Genomic DNA, 13,411 nt, shown 5'->3' on the forward strand with positions numbered 1-13,411 from the left:
CTGGGCATATACCCTGAGAAAACCATAATTCAAAAAGAGTCATGTACCAAAATGTTCTTTGCAGCTCTATTTACAATAACCAGGACATGGAAGCAACCTAAGTGTCCATCAACAGATGAATGGATAAAGAAGATGTGGCACATATATACAATGGAATATTACTCAGCCATAAAAAGAAACAAAACTGAGTTATTTGTTTTGAGGTAGATGGACCTAGAGTCTGTCATACAGAGTGAAGTAAGTCAGAAAGAGAAAAACAAATACCGTATGCTAACACACATATATGGAATCTAAGGGAAAAAAAAAGGTCATGAAGAACCTAGGGGCAAGACAGGAATAAAGACACAGACCTACTAGAGAATGGACTTGAGGATATGGGGAGAGGAAGGGCAAGCTGTGACAAGAGCTTGGCATGGAGATATATACAATACCAAACATAAAATAGATAGCTAGTGGCAAGCAGCCGCATAGCACAGTGTGATCAGGTCGGTGCTTTGTGACCACCTGGGCACGGGGGCGGTTAGGGAAGATGGGAGGGAGGGATATGCAAGAGGGAAGAGATATGGGAACATATGTATATGTATAACTGATTCACTTTGTTATAAAGCAGAAGCTAACACACCATTGTAAAGCAATTATACTCCAGTAAAGATGTTAAAAAATAAGAATTAAGAGTTTTATTAATTTTCTATTCCTGTGTAACAAATAGTCCAAAAACTTAACAGCTTAGAACAACAGACATTTATTACCTCACAGTTTCTGTGGAAACAGATATAGGACAACAGGTGCAACTTAGCTGGGAGTGTCAAAGCCTCAGGCTCCGGCTCTCAGGCAGGCTGCCATCACAATATTGGCAGGGGCTACAGTCATCTCAAAGCTCAACTGGGGGAGAGTCGCCTTCTAAGATTGCTCATGTTGTTGCTGTCAGGTATTGTGTCTTTGTCACATAGGCCTCTCCACTGGCTCCCTGAATGTCCTCATGACATGGCAGCAGTCTAAGTTGTTGAAGCCAGAGAAAGGAAGATACAGTCCTTTATAATTTAATCATGAACGTAACATCCATCATTTTTGCTTTTTCTATTTGTTGGAAACTGTCACCAGATCCAGCCCACATTTAAGAGAAGGATAATAAACGAGGTTAAGTATCATTAGGAGCCACCTCAGGAGCTGTGTATCTATGAGGGATATAGAACAACTTTTTCTATGTATTTGATTTGGAGTGTGTGTCCCAAAAAAACCCTTTAAAATGTTTATATTTTCAAGTTTATCTTTTATGTTGTCTGAAGTTATTACTGTACTCAGCCCTTCCCCATTCTTAGATTACTTTCAAAAAGTTAAACCCTAGGAAGGTTTCTTATGCTATTTTTATGGATTATTTTTGTATTTGAGTATTTGACCCATTTGAGTAATTTGGATGTTACAAAGAATGAGGTAGGGATTTTGCTTTATTTTATCCAAATAGTGAGCTATTTGTCTCAAAAATATGTATTAAATAATTCAGCTTCCCTTTCCCTGATTTGAAATGCACAATGGCATAATTTTACCTCATTCTACTAAAAATAAATAGATTGCTCCTCAAATCCTTGTGATTTCTTGTTATTATAAAATAGGTATAACCTGTGAGAACAAAGCTTGTTCTGAAAAAAATCATCTAACTCTTCATATCACCGAATCATTGTTCTAAATCTTAAAATATATATATGTGTGTATATATATATAGTTTATGCCATCACATATCATATGACTTAAACTATTAAGGACTTAGTTATATGATCCATATAGGTGTAAACTTTGTATCTACTAAATGAAGCAGTATTTTGAAACCATCAGCTATCACTTGATTTTGGCACTGTGAATATATACTCCATAGTCAAAATTAGAAATTAATATTTTCTTATGACAATTAAAATTATGTTTGTAGATTCTTACTGCTACTCACTCAAGACCTAGGACTGCTGAGGAGCTGATCTATCAGGGTTTCTTGGTAGCTATCAGTTGCCAGTTACATACTTAATAATTGAGAACATAATTCACTTCTTTCAGTTTCTCAAAATCCTCCTCTATACAACCTCCCTTTGAGCTGAAAACTTTCCATTCAGTAAAGTGGGTTACTTTTGTTTATAGGAACATGGTGGGCTAATGATGGCATAACAGGTCTCATAATTTCTTGGAAAGTCTTGCATCTACTGCCACCCTCTGAAATGACAGGGTACTCAATATATATTGTATTGTTCTCAGCTTCTTATGAAAATCGAAGACTTAAAGAGTTCTGTTTCTTATTCAGTTAAACTAGTTGTCTGTATGATTCTTATTTTTGTTATAGTTACCTTGTTATATTTACCTTGCTTTCTGGCTATCAATACTTATGTCATTTCATCTGACTATTACCTCCTTGAGATCATACTATATTTCATAAGTTTTGTGTGCTCTGCAGGGCTTAACACAGTGCCTTGCACAAGATAGATAATGAAAATATTTTTTGAATGAAGTAAATCATAAGGCATTGGTTGGTGTATTTTGTCTGTTACTGAAAATATTTGTTTTATACTAAGCATACATGATGTTTGGCTGATGCCATACATTTTCACTTAATTCACTGTCTATTTTAACTTAAAATACTTTCTGTTAGAATATAAGGGAGCTTAAACTTTTATTTGGAAAGAGACATAATTTCTTTGTAGCTGAAAACTTCAAAGGTTTGCTAGTGATAGATTATCCTTGCCCAATATAATTATCCCATGTAGTTAGAGACTATACTATAAGACATTACCATACAAAAGTTCCTTGACTGTAAGGCTGTTTTCTTTCTTCACACATTTTCTCTCCCATGAAGTAGGTTGTGATACACATAAAGTTAATATTTGAGAAATGACTACATTGTAGAGCTTCATTGGTGGTGACATTGGTCAATCACATGAAATTTATTAGATTTCTAGATGAACTCAATGTCATCAAATTCCAGTTAAATCTAACATTGACTTCCAAAACTGTGCCCTTCTCTCAAGTTCCATGACCACATCCATAGTGCTGCATTATAATATTTTATCATGTGGACAAGTGCAGAAATTATGCATACAGTGCTCACTTGTTATAAAAATTTAGAAAATAAATCTAAATATCAATGAAAGGATAAAATAAAATCAACTATAACTTGATCATTTAGAGATAAAATTTTAGTGTTTCCATCTAGATGTGTTTATTTACATATAATATGAATCTATCATATAGATATGCAATTTTTCACTTAATGTGTCATGAACATTATTTTATGTCAACCATGTACCATGAACATTGTGTACTAAATATACTTTTTAGAAATCAAATTCAATGGCTTCATTAGAGTGGAGAGTAGCATATTTATTTTACCAATCCCTGATTTTTGACAATTTAAGCTCTTTCCAAATATTTGTTATTATAAAAATTCTCACAATAAAAATTCATGTGCCTAGGTATTTACACACACACACTATTATAATATTCCTGATGTACAATATTGCTGTATTTCTTTCAATTACTATATTTGTTTATATTATAACCCACTTTTCCTGACTCTACCATTTCAGTCTCCACACATCATCAGAGTAATCATTTCACAATGACATTTACATGCCATGCCTCAGTTTAATAATCTTCAGTGGGTCCCCATTGCCAGCTTGCATATCTAAAAGATCAAAGCATCCTCCTAGCCTTTGTATTCTGCCTCTTCCCAATTAGGATCTCTTGATTTTTACCTGTAGGCTTAGGTCTTCTCCATATTCCCAGAGCAAATCCTGGTGATTTTATACTTAAAGGCATACATTCCTCAAAAAATTCTATTAAAATTCAGAACCTTCTCCCAATGACAAAAACAAAAAATGTAGATAACTCCAGGATGAAGCAGAATTTGGGTCTCACTTAGTCATAAATTCAAACTTTCATTTCAAATAGACATGATTTGGCTGATGTGAGCATTTCACAAAATAAGTGGTAAGAAATAGTTTTGTAAAGACAGTAGTACACAGAGGAAGCATTTAATATTATCTTTTAGATGTAAAAGCAGAAACTAAGGTTCAGAAGAATAAACTTACTTTTCATACTGCTTAGCTATGCAGTCTCTTTCTATGGAAAGCAGTAAATATTTATTATAGGTTAAAGGCAATGAAAATAATGGACCTGTAGCTGGCAGCCATTCCAGATAGTTCTTGACACTGACAACATTTACCACATAAGCAATGACTGTCAAATTTAAAGAGCAAACACATTTTCCAGGAAAAATCATTTAATATTCATTTGCCAAGCACAGGGTATATTCAATTTGTGGGTTAACACTTAAAAAATACAGACAAGAGGCAGAAAATATTGATTTTAAAAGAAGAAAAGGGGGAGGACATTTAAAACCATTTAAAATTAAAACTTTTCACAGAATCTCTAAAGTGGATCTAATAAATCCTGTGTCTCAGTATAAGAAACAGGCTTATTTCTGCTGTCTCAGACCATTTTTCAGACCCTTCTTTTAAGTCATGGCAGCTTAGCCAGTCTGGCAAAGACTGAAGGAGAAAGAAAACGTTACTTATAGTCTTCTTATAGGATATGAATTGCTGTTATTTCTTCATAAAAATTATATTAAAAAATTATATTATTGTATTTATGTAGCCCACCATACAAAGGGCTCAAAAGTACCACCACTCCACACACACATACACACCGACCAAAGTGAATTGGTATGAAATGGGGCCCATAATTTGTGAAAGAAAGGATCTGGCCTCAGCTTGGATCCAATTAGGATTAAATCCCACTCATTACCACTTGGAAATAAGAAAGCAATGAGAAGAAATGAAATGAAAGTAATTAGAGAGAGAGAGGGACAGAGAGAGAGGGACAGAGAGAGAGAGAGGGAAAGAAGAAGGAGAGGGGAGAAAGAGAGAGAGACTCTCAAGCTACAAAAATAGAAGCTGTTGCCAGTCTAGTAATACCTGGATAAAGACAGTTATAGACATAATCGTAGGAATTCATCAAACTAGACACATAATGAAGAATCTTTAAAAATGTACTAGAAACAAATACAGACTAAGTGGAAGTCAATTTTATAAAATTACACAAAATTCTATCCCTATAATGGACAGAACACTATGGTATAAACAGAATTTAAATCAAAACTAATATTTTTGAACACTAGCTTGAAGAAAACATTACATATATTATACTTTTTAATCCTCAGAGATTAAATTTTATTTTCACTCACTCCTCACATTCAATTAAGCACAAAATCCTGTTGATTTTACCCCCATAACATCACTAGAGTATTCCCTTTCACTCCATTCCTTCTACCATATTTCCAAGTCAGGGTTCTATCATCTCTCATTCAGAATATGAAAATATCTTCTTAATGGAACTCCTTATCTCCTGTCTTGAGCACTCCTAACACATTCTCTACATTGAAGTTAGAAAAATCTTCCTAAAACTTTGTATGTTTTCATGTAATATTCCTCCTTAAAATTTGTCGGTGGCATCTTTTTACCTTCAGGATGAAAGGCGTCATCTATCCTAAGGCATCCATGTCCTTTCACAGCCCAGGCCTTCATTACCCTGTCAGCCTCATTCCTCATGCCCATCTCAGATTCACTGCCCATATGTCATCTCTGCCAAGTCACCTGCAGTTCCCTCAAAACCGTCAGCTCTTTCTCCTCTGAATGCTTGCTTATTCCATGCTTTCTAACAACATTTATTTACCTCAACATTTTGACTGGGTAGCTCCTGATTATCACTTTGGCTAACCTTAGGTTTCTTCTCCACTAGGAAGCCTTGCATAATGATTTCTAGTTCAGATTTGTTATTTCCTTTAGAGAGTCCCATAATATTATCATGTCCAATCTCTCACAATACTTAGTAAAAGTGTTACAGTGATTTCACTTGAGGTCATAGACATACTGAATGATCAGGAATGAAGAAAGTACCAAACACTGAAAGATGTTTGAAAAGTACTCACAAAGGGAATATGCCAGAAAAAGGCAATATCTGCCTATATATTATAAACTGCCCTAAGCATTGCCGTGGTGACTAACATAATGGTGTAGGTGGGAGATTTTGAGGCTTTAGGACAAGTTAGTGGAATAAGAGTCGAGACAGGAAGAAATAGTAAACAATGTAAAACAAGGAGAATAAAGAAGTCATACAATTGTGAATTAAAGAATGAAGTATGAACTAGAAGAAAACTCCAACAGATATGCTTTGGTGAAAAACAGGCTTGTTTTTTTCTTTGCCAAGATTATGTAATCTACACAGTGGCCTTTCATGCACCACTCTTGGGAAAATAAGCTACTTTTTCACATTAAACATTGTAATGAATGGAGTCACTTGTTTTTCATACCTCTCCTATTCTGATCTTCCAAAGGTCATAGGGTCTTCATCAAATTTTTTAAACTATAAATATCTAACAAATTAAAATAAAAATGTTATAGGAAATAAAAAAATCTTTAATAGGAATCTTGCTTATACTAGCTAATGAAAGCAGCATAAAGACTGAAGTATTACCAAACAATGAATCCCATCAGACTGCTAATGGAAAGACTTATAGCAAAATAATAAAAATGGTTTTTGAATGTGGTGTATGGCTACCAGTGGCATCATGCTAATCAAAACTCATGTATGCCCACTGCTCTCCACAATTTCGTATAAACTATTACCCAAATTTTGTTTCTCAGTCTTCCCTTACATATTTGTTTTCAGTTACATCTATTTACTCTCTCATGAACAGATTCTGAGTTGTCCAGTATTGATGCCTTTGTTTACATAGTTGTTTCTGTATAGAGTGCTATCTTTATCTCTCTACACATCTCCAAATGGTACTTGCATTCAAGGTCTAATTTAAATCTTACTTCTTTCATAGATAATTTCTTGGCCAATCTCTATTAAAATGTTATCTCTTAGCTCTGAATTATATTAGGATTTATCTTTTCATTTAATGTCCTGCATTAACTATAACCAAACAAAAATGAGATTAAGTCTTTCACATTACTTGTAAACTGAGTCTAAAGGCACACCAAATGGTTAATTTAAGAATATTTTAGCAATCATAGTATTATTATATTGCTTACCTAGATAATTCTGTAAAGAAAATCATTCATGGATGCACATATTCTGTTACATAGTTTTATAATGAACAAATTATTTTAAAAATATTCCCTTAAAACAGGGAGCTGATTGCTCTGTGTGGAGCAGATGCCCTGTCATTCCTTAGTCAATCTCTATTGAAATGATTTTTTCCTACTCTAAACTATGGTGGACTTATCATCTCTTATTTACTCGTCCATATTAGCTATAACTGTGCTAACATGAGATTGTAAATTGAGTCTAAAGACATCTCCAAACAAATGGTTCAAAAATATTTTTTAGTAACAATAGTATCAGAATAAGTATTACTTCTTGAAAAGATTCTATGAAAGGAATAACTTAAGATATATGCATTCTGTGAACATTCATGTAATCACTTGACTATTTTAAAGGAATTTTCCCAAAGCACTGTTAAGTATACTTTACCAAATTAAGTCTTATGGACCCCTGCTTGTGCCCTAGCCCTGCTGAGGCCCTCTGCCTCAATGGGGAAGGTTCTTTCTCCATTTGAGTTCATGCAGCCAAAATAAAACTGAAGCTGAGATTGAAGCAGCTTTATTCAATGGTCAGAGAATGGAGAAGTAGAAACTTAGTTCACAAATCAACTTCTCACTTTAATGGTGAGAGGGATTTGCTTTTAAGGAATAAGGACGATGGGGGCAGGAGTGAGACTAATGATGGTGAGGCACATGCATTGGTTTTCTGGGAAAGAAGCAGGGCTTCCCTGGAAATGGAGTACCACTCCTTTTCTGTCCTTTTTTGGTTTGTGACATCCAGTCATAGTCACCTGTAGGTGTGTCATTTAGTATGCTATATAGTAAAATCAGCATAGAATGAGACTCAGGGTCTGTTGGAGGTCAGATTCGTAGCCATTTTGCTTTCAGCTGGTTCTATCCAGTTTTTGTTTTTCTCTTACTATAACTTCCTTTGTGTTCAGACCCTGTGACTTAAAGATATATGTTAGTTCCTGTTCAAAGGAGGGATTTGTGAGTTTTGAGCAAGGGTCTGGTGGCAACTCTGGTAATACATAGAGCAGATGCTCTTTCTCTAAATATTAACCAATTGACTGGTAAATTTAATAAGGGTAAGCACTAAATTGAAAGGTAAAAGACCACTTATGCCTCATCATGATAGAAGGGATTTGGGTGTAAAAAGTATTAAAACAAAGTTGTCCTTAGTACCCCTAGCAATTCACTGAATCCCAGACCTGAAAATGGTGGTTATTCTCCATTATGTGTGAAGTGTTCCAGTTGGTTTTACTGGAAGAAAGATGAAAGTTTAGAGTCCAGAAACTTCTCTTAGGAATGTCAAGAAATAGCCAAGGTTGATACCTAGAGACCTTTCAGTTTTTTTCAGTCAGAAATTTAGAGAAGCATGAGCTATTTACAGAGTTATGAAAGTATAAGAAGGAGCAGAATGCCAGATGACTTTATCACGATACTCAAGAGTTTTGATGAGTGCTTAAGGCTTAGGCTAAATAAAGGCTGTTTCTTATTTCTGAAAGCAAACAGCACAGAACTTTCATTCAGGAAAAGTGACAGGGAATGGAATAAAAGGACTCCATCCGAAAAAAGATGTCATTACCTGCCAAAAAAGAAGAGATCATTCTACATGTTTTCTCTTTGTTTTCTTTGTCTTGTTTTATTTTTAGCTTGTCTCTGAGTAGTAGTTTTTCTTTTTTTTTTCCTTCTTCTTCTTTCTTTCTTAATGTTAAAAGGGCAAGATTTGGGTGACTAGTACTCTTTTAAGTCTCACCCATCTGAGATCATTAACTATCACATCATTCATCATAAGTGCACCCAAGTCCATTGATATCTGAGGTAATGACAAATAGATGTCTTTACATAGACATAGACATACACCACACTCATATCTACTGTAATCCTTAGTAAACCAATGCATAGTCATAGCTTCAATCTGGCTTATCTCCGATGTTGACAGCTCGGCATTCAAAACCATAAACTAGGTAGAAAGTGTAAAAAATTGAAAATATAAGTCCATGATTTTACCTCTCAACTACATTTCTCTATCCCTATATGTTTTCACTCTTGTTTTTTACAGTTGTAAAGTCCACGAAGAAACAGTCTATTTAAACACTATTAAATTTGAGCATTTTCAGCATATACATTTGAGCCTAAAAGCCCTGTATATTTTTGCCTTTGCCTACCTTTCCAGCCTCATCTCAGACCACTATCCCAATTTCTATCTCTACTGTCGTTCTACTAGACTTTTTTCTAACACTTTGAGCCATGGTGACTTCTACTTTTAGATCTCTAAACATCCTATTAGTTCTGTTTGGAACACTCTTCATTTATCCACACCCCCCAAAAAAAATTCTCCAAACTAACTCCTTAAGTGTCTATAATGTGCTCCTTTATATCACATTCTTCAAAACCCTCTTCTGTCCTAGCTGTAAGGTCTGAGAAAGTGGAAACTATGTTTAAAAATGCTCATTAGTATCTGTTAATTGATAATAGATTCTGATTTTCAGTCACTATCCTAACTAAAATTAGGTTCAATTTTTTGCATGCTGATTTTGCAAGAGGGCATATTTCTTTTTCTTTTTTAAGTTACTCCAGTGGTAGTAGCAACTCAAGACTACTTTGTAAATCAGTTTCTTAATGTAGCAGTTCCTAAGCTACAAGTAGTGTAAACTCAAATGTAAATTTATTTAATTGACAAAAGAATGGTCCAGGGATTGCAAATTTTCAGGGGAAATGTTTTCTTACAGAGTCCAGGGTGAGAGTGAATCATCTCTATTATGAAGTCATGCTCTTCAAGAGTACCAAGTTTCTGGAGCAAATTTGGTTCTAATTCCCCTCCTCATTTATCATTCTATAAAAATACATTCTTTAAAAATCCATGGCTATTGTAATTTGTTTGAGCTAGGCATGTTACCCAGGATAGCTTCAGAGTCTGTTGGTACACACTGTCATGGTTTTAAGTCAATGAATTTGAAAATTTATATGTAATAGCAAAATTTCCAGAAAAATATAATGTATCAAAGATTACAAAGATAATTATGAATTTTTATATCTATTAAGTGAATTTAATCTATTATAAGACACAATTATTAGCATTTCCAGAAAAAATAAAAATAAAAAAATAAAGAACTCCAGGTAGAAAACAAATCACTACACTTCTCTCTGTCACAAAGTTCAATCAAAGCAGATTTAATAACATGAGATACAGGTTTTTCTTACCCAAATGTTATTTGTGAAATCTTAGAATTGTATCTGATTGATTTTAGAAATTTTGGTTATCACATTAATGCTACTCACTTTATGTCTTTAGGAAAATTTTTTTCTATTATTTACTAGAAATGGAGTAGAGTGGAAGGTACAAATGAAAAGATATTATCATTTTAACCCCCATATCCCAGTTAATTCTAAACATATTACTTGTGAAGCCAAGGACAGTTGGCCCTACATATCCATGAGGCCTGCATTCAATGATTCAACTAACCACAGGTCAAAAATATTTGGAAAGAAAAATCCAGAAAGTTCCCAAAAGCAAAACTTGAGTTTGTGGTACCCAGCAACTATTTATATAGCATTTTATATTGTATTTACAACTATTTACATATAATTTACATTAGGTATTATAAATAATCTAGAGGTGGCAAAGTATACAGGATAATGGACACAGGGTATATGTAAATACTATGTCATTATATGAAGGGCTTGAGCATCTATGGATTTTGTATCAAAAGGGATATGGAAGGGAGTGGTGGGTGGGGTTTAGAACCAATTCCCTCTGAATACCAAGGGACAATTTTAAATAGTTTTATAATCCTAAGTGTCCCAAATAATCTCTTTCCCAAATTCAAATTTTAAAATCTGTACATTAACTGCTACTTCTCATTTTAAAGAAGTTGCATTCTGCTTAGTTTCATCACTTAATATTTCTGAAAATCAAAATTAAACATAGAGCTCTAATTTTTTCTTGTTACATATATATAAACTGAAGTGACTTGACTATTAAAAACTATTAAAATATTTTCTCTAGACACAACTATTTTCTTCAGCTACCAAGGTGTCTGTTATAAAGATAAGTGTAAGAAAATATTTCCAATGATAATGAGAGCACTTACAGCACATTTGCTCTTTCTCTTTCTATTGTATCATTACTAAGAGTTTGGCAATCAACATGGGTCCCTTCCCTGGTTCAATCACTAACTGGACAGTCAGAATTTTAGATATTGGTCCCATCTACCTACCATCATTTTCCAGGGTCTTGGACAATGCTATTTAATACTTGACAGGATAATATTGAACATTTTACTCAATTTGTAAATTTTAACAATAGAATTTCTGTCACTTTTCTCCTTGAATTAGATGAAATAAAAATAACAGAAATTACAATCTAGAGAACAATTCTCCACTGGATCAAAGGAATATTTCAGTAGCTGACCATATTAGAATAAACATATGTTCTTATAGTAAATCTATTCCTTTTATCAACTTTAATCTTTTTTTGGGGGGGAAATCATCTTAAGATATATTTTCTTTAAGAGCAATTACCTTCTAAATATATCTATAAATTAATGACAAAGCAGAAAAGTCAGGTATGTTAGGCATCCTCATATACTTGAAGGATAAAATCATTACTGTTCAGAAAATTTGACTTGTCAATGTCATAGAGCTAATAGGTGATAGAGCCTGGAACCATGTACTTTACACTACTCTGCATTTTCTGTGTTCTCCTGGGCTCACATTTTCTCCTGTACTCCCATTACTAATGACAGTATTGACATAACTCTTGAAACACAATGGTTTCAGAAACAAAAATGAATGACCTTTGCAATCCTATTTATTTTCACATTTTAGACTGGAGTTTCCAAACTTTAAGAAGTAATACTTAAGTGTTCTCAGCATGTTGAAGGTCACTAATTGAGGGTAGAGACACTGCTGAAAGTAAACTTTTGACTGTTGAGAAGTGACATTATTCCATCTTTCTTCTTTTCTCTGTCCCCAACTCCACCCCACACATGATGTTTGGGAAAACAGAAAATAAGACCACTATCATAACAGTTAATAGTAATAAATCTGTATGGAGTTCTACAGACTATCTGTGATTTATAAGTAATGCTACGTTATCTTTGTAAATGAAAAGGACTCAATTGCTAGAATTTTTTCTGGGAATAACTGGAAATTTTTAGAAAATCTAGCTAGTTCAAACAATGTCCTAAATATCCATCTACAATTGTTATTTCTTAGAATCTATTTTGCTTGGATAGTTATTTTAGGTAAGCCTAATTATTAGCATGTTATAATACTTGGCAAAGTCAGAGAATGCTGTGTTAATAGATAGTGTGTCATGCCTTTTATTTCGATCTGTATTCAAAAAAAAATGCATCCTTTTTACTAACCTCTTTAAATTCTGTAGTTATTAATTCACAAGGGACTGAATTTGATAGATATATATTACCTGGCTATTGGTCCACAGAAATTCAACCAAAGACCAGCTATCAAACATAAAAATGTAAATGGGCCCTAAATTTCCTTGGAATATACAGCTCTGATGTAGAATTCATATCTGTATCCACAGATGAGTGTGAACTTCTTTGTTGACTACTCTGGAACCCTGACCAGCTGTTGACTCTAGGTGGAGCATAGTGACACAATCATTTTGCTTCTAAGATGCCTACTATCTTGGTGGAAAGAAAAAGAAGAAATATACCTCATATTTAATAGAACTAGTGCAAATTGCTGTTGAGCTAACCTATTTCACTGGTGTTATAAAAATGAAAAGCCTGAGGAAAAATTAGATTACTCATGGAAGGATTATCAGGGGATGGCTAATTTTGAAGAATAGGCTAGTCTATGTAGATATATAATAAAGCAGTTCATTGTCCTTTTTCCTTCAGAAACTCAAACTGATTACAGTCTTTTTCCTCCTATTTTTGTTGTTGTTGTTAGACACATTTTCAGTCTCTCATTTGGTTGAAAATAGGAAATTATCCCTGTTCGTACACTACTACCACCCTGACAACCTGAGAGTCAATACTCAGTTGTAAACTTTTATTTTTCATTTAAATAGGTAATACAAGCACAAGGTACAAAATTCAAAATGTGGAAATATAAAAATTTAGTTTTCTCTCTTTTCCAATTCTAGGTTATGTAACCCAGCAGGACCCTATGGGGTCTTCCTGGGACAGACCCCCCCCCCCACCTGTGTCCTCTGTCTGCCTCATCATTACAGAAAAGCTATAGTCTCCAAGGTCTCCCCTGAGTCACAAAAGCCTGGCTCAAAAATTAATGATTGAGGTGGAGTCAAGATGGCAGCATGGAAAGATGCAGAATTCATGTCTCCCCACAAC

The sequence above is a fragment of the Physeter macrocephalus genome, chromosome 15, assembly GCF_002837175.3.
Source record: "Physeter macrocephalus isolate SW-GA chromosome 15, ASM283717v5, whole genome shotgun sequence".
Classification (NCBI taxonomy): Eukaryota; Metazoa; Chordata; class Mammalia; order Artiodactyla; family Physeteridae; genus Physeter; species Physeter macrocephalus.